This window comes from Rhinopithecus roxellana, chromosome 15, assembly GCF_007565055.1.
Source record: "Rhinopithecus roxellana isolate Shanxi Qingling chromosome 15, ASM756505v1, whole genome shotgun sequence".
NCBI classification, from domain to species: domain Eukaryota; kingdom Metazoa; phylum Chordata; class Mammalia; order Primates; family Cercopithecidae; genus Rhinopithecus; species Rhinopithecus roxellana.
Genome location: NC_044563.1, coordinates 20,059,620 through 20,072,842, shown reverse-complemented (window position 1 = coordinate 20,072,842; position 13,223 = coordinate 20,059,620).

Sequence of the window (13,223 nt, the reverse complement as noted above, 5' to 3'; positions counted from 1 at the left end):
TTTCTTTTAATAAAAAAGCAGCACCCATATAGTTTCTAACAAAAATCAGCCTGAAAAATCAAGCAAAGGTAAATGTCAGCACGTATAAATAGAAAAGGGATACCAGGAAGCCAGGCATACTCAACATGGAGGTTTCCTCTTCCTTTTTTTTTTTTTTTTTTTTTTTTGGTGTGTTTGTTTTGTTTTGTTTTGTTTTGTTTTGTTTCAGTTGGAATCTCACTCTGTAGCCCAGGATGGAGTGCAGTGGTACGTTCTCAGCTCACTTCAACCTCCACCTCCCAGGTTCAAGCAATTCTCTGCCTCAGCCTCCTGAGTAACTGAGATTACAAGAGCCCACCACCACACATGGCTAATTTTTGTTTATTTGTTTGTTTGCAGAGGCGGGGTTCACCATCTTGGCCAGGCTGGTCTTGAACTCCTGACCTCTCTTGATCCACTCTCCTTGTTCTCTGTAAGTACTAGGATCATAGGCATGAGCTACCACACCTGGCCTCCTATTCCCTTTTCTTTGTCTTCACATGTGCAGACAACATGGCACAGGCCAGGTAGAGGCCCCACCTACATACTAAAGATTAGTGTGGGATGGCCAGCCTCTTAATGCATCACATAAACTGCACACCTGCTTCAACCAATCCTCTGAGCCCTATGTAAATCAGACACTGCCTCCTCAAGCTGCTCTATAAAATCAACCACAACTAACCCCAAACCCGAAAACCTGCTCAGATACCCTTCCCATGCACGAGGAAACTCTCTTCTTTCTTTTGCCTATTAAACTTTCGCTCTTAAACACATTCCTTTTGTGTCCACATCTTCAATTTCCGTGGTGTGAGACAACAAACCGCTGGCATTTCCCCAAACGATGCCACTTCGCTGCCATCTCAAGCCCACGTGCCCAAAACGATCACTTTAGCTTGATGAATGCCACGGCTGCCACCACGCTGCTTAGGACAAGCAAGGACATGAAGATAGAGTGGGGACAGGTTCATTAGAGAGGCCACAATAAAAGCACATCCAGGCAACTTTCCATTTTTTAACTTCTGTCGTTTTCCAAGTCTAAGTTGTTTTTTATTGTTGTTGTTTTGGTTTTCTTTTTGTTTAAACAGTTTCTATTTCTGGCTAAAAGAGTGCTCGTTGGTTTCCTACTATGGCATATTTATTGTTTGTTCGAAAGTCTTTTCCATGATTTTATATAGGTAATAAGAAGACAGACATGTGTTTGCTCAACACATCGATCCCCTCTCCACCTAGAATTCTCTTTACTCTTTCTCCCAGGAAGATTCCACCCCACCTGTTATGCCAGTTTCCTCATATTTGCCTCATACAGTCGCCCTTGTAGGCAGATGAACCTGTGCCAGTTCTACTTTACTATGGACACCAACTCCTCTCAATTAACATCTGAGTCTTGGTGTTTGCACATGAATCTTCCCTTGATACAGAAAACAGTCTTTCCTTTCACCTTCACTAAATGCATCCACTTGGGAGAATGGACAGCACTAAAATTCCACAGATTTCAAAACCAAACCTGCTGTGCCTTTCTAGAGTCCTTGGAATGAAGACGAGAAAATAGGTTAGAAGGGATATTTTCTCCTTCATTTCTCACCCTGAAGGAGCTCCTATTTTTAAAGGGATACATTGGGGACAGTACAAAAGAAACTCTTACAAATCAAGTTTTGCCATGCCACCACGAGAAGGATAACCTGTGTGACCAGGGGTGAAATTTTTAAATTTCTGTAATGATGTCCAGGGTCACCCCTGTGGATAACAAAAATATTAAAAAACCTGTAGAGATGCCAACCGTTCAGAACCATGTCTCTTCGTAAGGACCTACCAAGGCCTAGAGATCATAGCACCTCACTAGCAGCCTACAGGCACTCTTCAAAGGCTTCCACCTGTCCCACCCAACACACAAACAGACACACACACACACACACACACACACACACCCTGGTGCTAAACTTTGGCCCTAGATCACACCTAACTTTGTTCTAAATCTTGATCTCCCTGTGCCCCAAAACTCATGTGTTATAGGGCCTTGGTAATCCCTTTGTAAGCATACTCCCTGACTTCTTAAAAACTATTTATGAGACATATATCTAAAGTAAAACTTGATATTTCAGGCCAGATCAGCACTCTTCTTACTACAACTACAAACACTGAACTTCTTTATTGCTGGGAAAATATATTGAAAAGGAATTATTATGCTTGTATAGCAATACATTATCTATGGAAAAGTACTGAATGTCTTGAGGATGAGTGAAAATTGTTTCCCCTATATACACTTTTTTCTTTTGAAAAGTACATCCTGTGTATATTCCAAAGATAACGTTTTTCAAAAGAGGGAATTACCTCTCAAAGGCCCACCTCCAAGTGCATTGGGAGTTGGGTCTTCAACATATGAATTTGGGGGTCACTGTCCATACATAAGTAAGCATATCTGAAATAAACAACACACCAGGGTTCACGCAAAGGAAAAAGATACACTAAATGAATGTGAAATTGAAAAGTAAAGTAATACTATCAATACTAGGCAAAATAGAACGTAAGATGAACATCTGCTAAATACAGAACTCTCCCACAACATAGATCATGAATCTGCCTCACAACACAATGCAACTACAAAATACATATGGCAAAAGCTGACAGACATACAAAAAGAAAAATGCAAATCCACAGTCTTAGTGGGAGAACTCAAAAAACTTCCCTCAGAAAGCAACAAATGATGTAGACTAAAAATAAAGACAATTTGAAAAAATGCCATCCCAACTTGATATTTCTGGTGATATTGGGGCTGTTTATTGTGTATTTGAGAACTTCTGTTCATCTGTTTGTCAAACTGACCAGCAGGGGGTGCTGGGGAGGGAACCACTCCATCAGGAGAGCACTGGCCACTTGTCTCAGTCTAGAGGCTCCTGTTCCCCCTCATGATCATCACCTATCGGGGCAAGAACTGCTGATACAGGAGTTAAAAGAAATTATTAAGCAGTCAATGTAGGTAAGGGAACCCTTGGTAAGGGTTTTCTTTTAATAAAAAAGCAGCCCCCATATACTTTCTTTTCTAACAAAAATCAGCCTGAAAAATCAAGCCACAAGCACAGATAAGCAAGCTAAAAGCTTGCATAGTTAAATGCCGGCACCTATAAATAGAAAAGGGGTACCTGGAAGCCAGGCATACTCAACATGGAGGCTTCCTCTTCCATTTTTTTTTTGTTTGTTTGTTTTTTTGTTTGTTTTGTTTTGTTGTTTGTTTTTTGTTTTCAGACGAAATCTCGCTCTGTCGCCCAGGCTGGAGTGCTGTGGCACGTTCTCAGCTCACTGCCACCTCCGCCTTCCAGGTTCAAGCAATTCTCTGCCTCAGCCTCCTGAGTAGCTGAGATTACAGGTGCCCACCACCACGCATGGCTAATTTTGTTGTTTGTTTGTTTGTTTTGTTTTTTTAGTAGAGGCAGGGTTTCACCATGTTGGTCAGGCTGGTCTTGAACTCCTGACCTCTCATGATTCACCGTCCTTGACCTCTGAAAGTGCTAGGATTACAGGCATGAGCTATGGCACCTGGCCTCCTATTCCCTTTTCTTTGTCTTCACGTGTGCAGGCGACATGGCACAGGCCAGGTAGAGGCCCCATCTGCATACTAAAGATTAGTGTGGGATGGCCAGCCTCTTCATGTATCACATCAATGGCACACCTGCTCCAACCAGTCCTCTCAGCCCTATGTAAATCAGACACTGCCTCCTCAAGCTGATCTATAAAACCAACCACAACTCGCCCCATACCCGGAAACCTGCTCAGATACCCTTCCCATGCACAAGGAAACTCTCTCTTCTTTATTTTGCCTATTAAACTTTCGCTCTTAAACCCACTCCTTTTGTGTCCACATCTTCAATTTCCATAGTGTGAGATAATAAACCTCTGGCATTTCCCCAGACAAACGATGCCACTTCACTGCCATCTCAAGCCCAAGTGCCAAAAACAACCACTTTAGCTTGATGAATGCCACGGCTGCCACCACGCTGCTTAGGATAAGCAAGGACACGAAGATGGAGTGGGGACAGGTTTATTAGAGAGGCCGCAATAAAAGCACATTCCAGGCAACTTTCCACTTTTTAACTTCTGTCGCTTTCAAACTTAAAGGTGTTTTTTATTTCTGTTGTTTTGTTTTTCTTTTGAACAGTTTCTATTTCCGGCCAAAAGACTGCTCTTTGTTTTCCTGCTATGACTTATTTATTGTTTGTTCTAAAGTCTTTTCCATGATTTCATATAGGAAATAAGAAGACAGCCATGTGTTTGCTCAACACATTGATCCTCTCTCCACCTAGAATTCAAGATTCCACCCCTCCTGATCTTCCAGTTTCCTCATGTTTGCCTCATACCATTGACCTTGTTGGCAGATGAACCCGGGCCAGTTCTACTTTACTAGGGACACTAACTCCTCTGAAATAACATCTGAGTCTTGGGATTTGCATATAAATCTTCCCTCAACACAGAAAACAGTCTTTCCTTTCACCTTCACTAGAGGTATCCACTTGGGAGAATGGACAGCACTAAAATTACCCAGACTTCAAAACCAACCTGCTGTGCCTTTCTAGAGTCCTTGGAATGAAGACGAGAAAACAGGTTAGAAGGGATATTTTCTTCTTCATTCCTCACCCTGAAGGAGCTCCTATTTTTAAAGGGATACACTGGGGACAGTCCAAAAGAAACTCTTGCAAATCGAGCTTTGCCATGCCACCACAAGAAGGGTAACCTGTGTGCCCAGGGGTGAAATTTTTAAGTTTTAGTAATGATGTCCAGGGTCACCCCTGTGGATAACAAAAATATTTAAAAACCTATAAGGGTGCCAAACTTTCAGAACCATGTCTCTTCACAAGGACCTACCAAGGCCTAGAGATCCTAGCACCTCACTAGCAGCCTACAGCCATTCTCCAAAGGTTCCCACCTGCCCCACCCAACATACACACACCCTTCTGCTATCCTTTGGCCCTAGACTTCACCTAACTTTGTTCTAAATCTTGATCTCCCTGTGCCCCCATATTCATGTGGTACAGGGCCTTGGTAATCCCCTTGTAAGCATATTACCTGACTTCTTAAAAACTATTTATGAGACAAATATCTAAGGTAAAACTTTATATTTCAGGCCAGATCAGCACTCTTCTTATTACTATTACAAACACTGAACTTCTTAGTTGCTGAGAAAATATATTGAAAAAGAATTATTATGCTTGTATAGCAATAGATTATCTATGGAAAAGGACTGAGTGTCTCAAGAATGAGTGAAAAATTGTTTCCCCATATACACTTTCTTTTGAAAATTATATCCTGTGTATATTCCAAAGATAATGTTTTTCAAAAAGGGAAATTGCCTCCACTGTGGACCCTTATTAATTTGCTTATCCATCAAGTTCTCTTATTAATTGACTTATCCATCATAATCTCTTACTATCTTTTTATTCACTCACTAGTGTTTGTTTCTAGTGCTCATAATTGAACACAAATTTCTTTACTATTATATAAAATAAAGTAACAGCTATTAGCCGTTTCCTCCTTTACCTCAATAAGTTGACATCTTCCAATAGAATCATTTCCCTGTTTTGCTCCCTCCTCCCATCCAGATGAGTGTGCTAAGTGATACAAAATGCTTTTATTCCTCTACCCCTCATCCCCCTGAGCCCAATCCCTGGGTGTTTTAGTTCCAGGTGTCATAGAATTTCCCTCACAGTGTGTCACAACTATTTAAAGAATCCTTCTTTAAAACTTTTATTACACATTCCCGGAGAGTCTATCATTGTCCATTTAGAGTTAACCCTCTACATAAAACTTGTCAGATTTTTTTTTGCTCACCACTGTTTCCTCACCTTATTATCTGCTCCTATCTGAGATCTCTGTGCCTATTTGATTAGTTAAAATTGTTTATTCAGTATTTTCTGCATGTAAATATGCTACTGATATAATATCTGAAGACTCTCAAATCCACAAGTATCTTTCTTTGACCCTCAGAAGAATATCATGTCTGCCGCCTTATAAATCCACAAATGTTTGTCTTTTACCCTCAAGGGACTGATTCCCTATGACTTCACATTTTAGGATGACCGAATTTCATTTTTTCCCGCTTTATGCATAAGGAAACTGAGGTGCAAAGAAACAAGGTAAACTTGAACCTTCACTCAAGGTCACAAAGCTAGTAAAAAGTGAATGACTAGTGATGAGGGTTTCAGGTTGAGATTAACAACCAACATCACAGGATATAATAGGACTTAACCCAACTTCAGCTTCATAAAATGAATGGACATTCCCTGATCTTCCCTCCACTCCCATTCCCACCTCAGGGGATTTCAGGATGTACCGGGCAAAGCTGTCTCGCTCTATCCCCGACCATTTCTCGGTCAGGGATGGGTGACTCAAACAAATTTACAAGAAAAAAACAAACAACCCCATCAAAAAGTGGGCAAAGGATATGAACAGACATTTCTCAAAAGAAGACATTCATACAGCCAACAGACACATGAAAAAATGCTCATCATCACTCGCCATCAGAGAAATGCAAATTAAAACCACAATGAGATACCATCTCACACCAGTTAGAATGGCAATCATTAAAAAATCAGGAAACAACAGGTGTTGGAGAGGATGTGGAGAAATAGGAACACTTTTACACTGTTGGTGGGACTGTAAACTAGTTCAACCATTATGGAAAACAGTATGGCGATTCCTCAAGGATCTAGAACTAGATGTACCATATGACCCAGCCATCCCATTACTGGGTATATACCCAAAGGATTATAAATCATGCTGCTATAAAGACACATGCACATGTATGTTTATTGCGGCACTATTCACAATAGCAAAGACTTGGAATCAACCCAAATGTCCATCTGTGACAGACTGGATTAAGAAAATGTGGCACATATACACCATGGAATACTATGCAGCCATAAAAAAGGATGAGTTTGTGTCCTTTGTAGGGACATGGATGCAGCTGGAAACCATCATTCTTAGCAAACTATCACAAGAACAGAAAACCAAACACCGCATGTTCTCACTCATAGGTGGGAACTGAACAATGAGATCACTTGGACTCGGGAAGGGAAACATCACACACTGGGGCCTATCATGGGGAGGGGGGAGGGGAGAGGGATTGCATTGGGAGTTATACCTGTTGTAAATGACGAGTTGATGGGTGCTGACGAGTTGATGGGTGCAGCACACCAACATGGCACAAGTATACATATGTAACAAACCTGCACGTTATGCACATGTACCCTAGAACTTAAAGTATAATAATAATTAAAAAAAAAAAAAAAGAACTCCTCACTGACCCTCTTGAAGCTTACATTCTGGAGCAGGGAGGCAGAAACTAAACCAAAAATTTAAAAAAGCAGTAAACAGATTTCCTATAAACTCAGATGTGGTACATGAAAAACAACACATAATATGTGTTCCACAGAGGATGATGGAAGGAGAAAGAACAACAAAAAAACAAGAAAAGACGCCTCAGATAGGAGCAGGTAAAAAGGAGAGAAAACAGGAAGGGGTCAGGACGGTCTCCCTAAAAGCCTGGCATTTGACAGAAAGCTACAGAAAGAAGGAATAGAGCCAAGCACACACCAGGGGGGTAGAGTTGCAGTCTGAGGAAGCACTCCACGAAGCTCCCACAACGGTCCACTAGGGTGAACAAAGGACATACTTGAACCACCATTTAGATTCATCTTCAACTAAAAAATAAGAAATTGTGTGTAATATTTAATTACTTATGTATTAATTACAGTAGAATATACATAGTTGCTCAATTTGTTAAAAAGTAGGTATGTAAAATTAAACCTCAGAGATTACTCTTGCCTACGACAACGAGCTTCTGAAAGGCAAGGATAGATCTCACCCATCTCTGTATCTTCAGAATCCATCATATTATGTGGAACATAATAGGAATCAGTAGCATATTGGGGGGAAAGGTCGAAACCATGCTGAGCACCGCAATTCTGTGTAAATCTTTTTAAAATATCTCTTCCACTTGACATCAGAGTCCCTTTTCTTTTGTATTTTTAGTAGCAATTAGCCCCACGCCTTGCAGATGAGCCCCTAAGAAATGAAGGGGTGAATGAATGCGTGGACAGTGGGATGGATCAGTGACTGAGGAGCAGTGATTGGCAGGACATGCGCGCATTGAAATCCTGCCAAAGCAGCCTCTGCAAAATAAAAGACCTTAGGTTTGGCGTCTGACGGAAGTTTAAATTATCCAAGAACTGTCCTTGGGCCACTTAGTTGAGGTTTCCTAATCTGTGAACAGAAAATGAATTAAATAGAAAGATGATTGAGACAAACTTATGGAAGGTGACAAAGCACGATGCCTGGCACTGAGGGACGCTTCACACTTGTTATCTCTCACCCTATTCTCTCTTCACCCCACTCCCGCCCTGCAGCTCCCCGCTGTCAGCGCCAGAAATTCTTACCTGCTGAGAAAAGGAAAACACAAAGCTGACTTTACCCCGTGACGCTTTTAAAAACTCCAGAACACCCAGCGCGATGGGGAGTAGGTTTGCCTAGCGACAGGTGAAGCAGCCCTAGTTAACTGAGAGGAAGGCGAATTAACAAAGAGGGTTGAGCCACTACGAGCGGGAGTTACCTTGGACTAACAGGTGTATCTTCAGCCAGCACATGTCCTGGCATCTCCCACGCCCATCCCTTCTTTTAGCGCCACAAATGCAGCCTCCTAATAGAATGGGAAGCTTGGGAGTCAGAGAACCAAAGCTTGAACTTAATGGGTGTCAATCTTCACTCGTCGCTTTTTTTTCTTCCCCGCCTCCTTGCCCTGCCCTATCCCGGTAGGCGCGTTCTCTGGTGCCATCTTATGGCAGCATGCAGGACTACACCAAACACGGAAAGGCGCCTTCCCCTGCCCTGAGTTCCTGCAAATCCAGGCCTGGGCTGGGATTTTAAGGGCTAGGCTCGCGTGCCCGTGGCGGTGCTTAAAAAGGGGCTGCCTGCGCAGATGTCAGTCCCACAAGATGCAAGTAAAGAAGAACCGCGGACGACCAGGGACGGTCACAGAGCGACAGGCGGGGTGGTTGACCAGCTGACTGGCCTCCCTCCACAGTCCAACCAAACATATCAAAACAGGAACTCTGCAGATGGTGCTCAGCGTTATGTGTTTTGGACAGCTCACAATAAGATTTTCACGCATCAGAAACTTTGCCTGAGTTTCTCAGCCAGTTTTGTTGATGCCCGGGTTAGTTAAAAGCTGCAGATTTCTGGGCCTCACCCCAGACCTACTCTACTTAAACATATTGGGGTTCACAGAATCCTTATTTTAAAAAACCTATCCAAGTGATATGTTTAAACGTTAAAGTACAGAGAATCACAAACTGGAAGAACTCCTTAATTAAAAATAAGGAATGGAGACCCCCCCCCCAACCAAGACAGAAAGGAATTTCCCCAAGGTCTCCCTGAAAGATCCTAAGAAAACGTGAGGTTCTAAGGTTAAAATCCTACCTGACACCCTTTCCCTTCCCCAACTAGTCCTGTGACCTCTAGCAAACTATCCTGTCCTCATCTGTGAAATGGGAGCAACAGTCACACCTACCCCAACTGGTGACTGCGAATATCAAATGGGGCCAAAATGAGTCAACTACCAATCACTGCCCCACCAGAAGTTGATGTTGAACTAAATCTTGATCGCCCTACCCCATTCATCTCCCAGTACCATTGTATGACCATGGAGGTGAAACCATCCAGCCGCATGTTAGTCCCAAACCATGTTCACCTCCATCCGTGGCTCAGTGAGTATTACTTTTCTTGAAGATAGCGAGTCTCCTTGGAGCCTCTGGAGTCTGGAGGGGGAATGTTACCTTCTGCAAGTTTGTGTTGTCTTCCCAAGACAGAATGGACTATGGGGTCTCCATGGGAAGAGTTAGCTGCCAGGGCTTCAAGGCTGGCTCCTAAGTGGTTGCTGGAGGCTTAGAGACCCCACGCCAGCTCTCTCTCCAATGGGGGCAGCTTGTTTGCAACAGTGAGTGAGGTGAGCCCACTACAAAGTCACAGGACAGGAAAAGACCATCCCGTCTAAGCTTTTACATACCCCATTGCAAGCTCCAGAATGTGGTGCCCAGGCCCATATCTCTAACCCACTCCCAGAGGACAATTCTCCTCAGCCTTTCCTGCCACTTCTGCCATTGTACATCCAGACAGTTCCCTGTTCTCTTCTTTCAAACTCCTACTCAGCTCTCATCCATCTAGTCCAAATATAAATCTTTCTCTGTGATATGCTCTCAAGGTAGAGGCAGTGGGGCCTTCCTCTGTATTCCCAGAACATGTTGTCTGCAACTCTAAATAGATGTCAGCCTACTGTTTGAGTTCAATAGCATCTTTCAGGGGCTCATGAAGGAATCACTCTTCGTAAACACTGGCCTTATTCCCTAACTTCACCAGACCTAACCTTAGTGCTTGATCCATTCCCACCTCTCCCAACCACGTGAGAGGCCTTTTCCTCTTTATGGGTTTGCAAACCACAAAATGACCCAACCACCAGTTACTTGGCCAAAAGTATTCTTGTCATATTTATATTAAAATCCAGCCAACACGATGCTCTGTGCCAAGGGAATGTTCCTTTTCAGGGCAAACACTCTGTCCCCAGGGATGTTAGACAACTTCCATAGCCCCATATAAGCATTAGCTGAAAGTGAGTTTTCCTTGGTGGCCCAACAGAGCACAGCTGCAAAGTGAAAAGCAAAGCTAGAGCTCTACTATGGACCTATTGTTCTAGACAGTTTCTCTGTGAGGGTCAGTTGTACATGTGAGGAAGAAACGAAAGATTGCTCCCCAAAATGGCATCAGGTTACTTATCCCAATTGCGTGGTTCAGTTGCTACTCCAGTGATAAGCAAATAAAGAGGAAGTAGAAGCATAACTTTTCCTAAACTCAAGAAGCAGAGAAGCTTCGGAATTGGTGTGCAGCGGTGCTGCTTGGAGCGCCATTATGAAGGGACAAGAGTGGCCCACTGGGAGGTAAAATTCAGGGCACCTAAGACACAGGGGCTCTAGGAAACAAGGCAGGCATTTGTATTTATCGTTTGCCATGATATCTGTGAACTTTCTTCTCCCTTTTAATTTTCTCTGTACTTTAATTATATTTCTCAGGCCAGGCACGGTAGCTTACCTCTGTAATCCCAGTACTTTGGGAGGCTGAGGTAGGCAGAGCACCTGAGGTCAGGAGTTCGACCCCAGCCTGGCCAACATGGTGAAATCCCATCTCTACTAGAAAAACAAAACTTAGCTGGGCATCGTGGCAGGCATCTGTAATCCCAGCTGCTCAGGAGTCTGAGGTATGAGAATTGCTTGAATACAGGAGGTGGAGGTTGCAACATCACGTGTTGAATGTCCACTTCCCTCCTTATTTTTCAGTTGGAGTGGATTAGCATCTCCAATTCAACGTGTTAAAAGAAGAATTACACAGACACACACACACACCCCACTCCTGGCACACACAGCATCTCCTTCCTCAGACTTCCCCATATCAGTTAATGGAGACTTCGTACTTCTAGTTGCTCAAGTCAAAAGCCCAGGAATCATCACTGAGCCCTCTGTTTCTCTTATTTATGGAACATCCATAAGCAAATTCCATGGTCTGGCCCTTCAAAATAAATGTGGAATCCAGCCATTTCTAACACTTCTACCATTACCATCTGAGGCCGGCTCCAACATCTTTGCAATCCTGGGAGAGTCTTAGCTGCCTTCTCCCTTCCACATCTCTTCTTGTCCTCTCAGAGTTTGTACCCTGCACAGCTGCTTGGGTGATTTTAAAAAATATATCAGGGTATATTACTCCCTTGCTTCAAATCCTCCATTTAAAATAAATTTCACATTTATGACAAAATCCAGACTTCTTCATATGGCCGACCAGGTGCTTTATGCTAATGGAATGTGCAGATGCTGCTCCCTAAGGAGCGCCTTTTTCCAGGGTAAAATCTCTATCTCCAATGATGTCAGGCAATTTTGACAACATCATTCTCTACCACTTCGTGCTTTTCATAGATTTTTTTCCTCCAGATTCTACAAAAAAAGAAGATCAAGCCTCCTTTTGCAATGATTTACTTGCTGATGTATATTGGTGCCAGTCACGTGTACTGCTTTCAGATGATTCAGGAAACAGCGATTTGAGAAAGCTGTCATTAAGTTTTCTCTTCTCTTTGTCTGTATGACATTATTTTTACAATTATAATTCTAAAGTTTGCTCTTTCTGAAAACCACAAGACCCGTGTAATTTAAGCAGTGATTTTAGAGGTCTCTGTATATTTTACAATAAGTTCCGAAACGTGTTCATGATTATTCCACCAAAACTATCAACTTTTACATAAACATCTGTCCTTCTATGAATTACAAAATAATTGTCACCACTCCCACTTAATCAACCATCTTCTCCCCTTCTTTGACCAACTTCTCAAAAATAACACCCAATACTTAAAGGCATCTCTCTCTATTCAGGCATCTCTCTCTATTCAGGCATCTCTGTCTATTCTCAGACAGTAAGACGTTCTTTTCTTAAACAGTAACATGTTTTCTCAAGCCCCATGCAAAGCACTTCTTTGATATCAGTTTGGGGAGGCCGAACTCAGGAGTCTTCATTCGAAGGGTAAAGTACCTCACTCAGTAATGCGCGTCCTGAGAACCTGGCCTAAGCAGTGCTGGCCGCTTCCTCGTCCAGGCTGGCACTGTCTGGGTTCGCCAGCCCCTCTGCGAAGTTAGTTCATTTGCACAGCAGGCCAAGTATCTGTAGACTTCACGCAGACGCGGGTGCAGCCTGCTCTGGGACTGGGTCTCTGCATCATACGGGTGGAGCTCTCTCTGCTGCGGTCAGCGGATCCCGCCTGGATGCTCGTCCCGCCATCGTCGCCCACCTCGCAGCTGCAGAACGGCAGCAACTACCACACACCGAAGCAACTTGGCGGGTTATTCGCCCTGCAACTCCCGCCAGCGCGCTGCTCCCGCTCGCAAATCAAAAGTCGGAAAGCGCGAAACCGCAGCCGCGCAGCTCCTCCTTGGCCTCCACGGGGAGACAGGGGACGCCGATGAGCGGGAAGGAGCAGGGCAGTGATTGCTTAGTTTATCCTGGGAGGCGGGAGCTGGCCTTGGACTCAGTGGTAAGGAGGAAGGGATCACTAAGACCCGCGTCGGTCATCCAGACAAATAGGGAGGGTGGGCGGGTTGGCGCGCAGTCCCCTAGGCCAGAGATGAGTCATT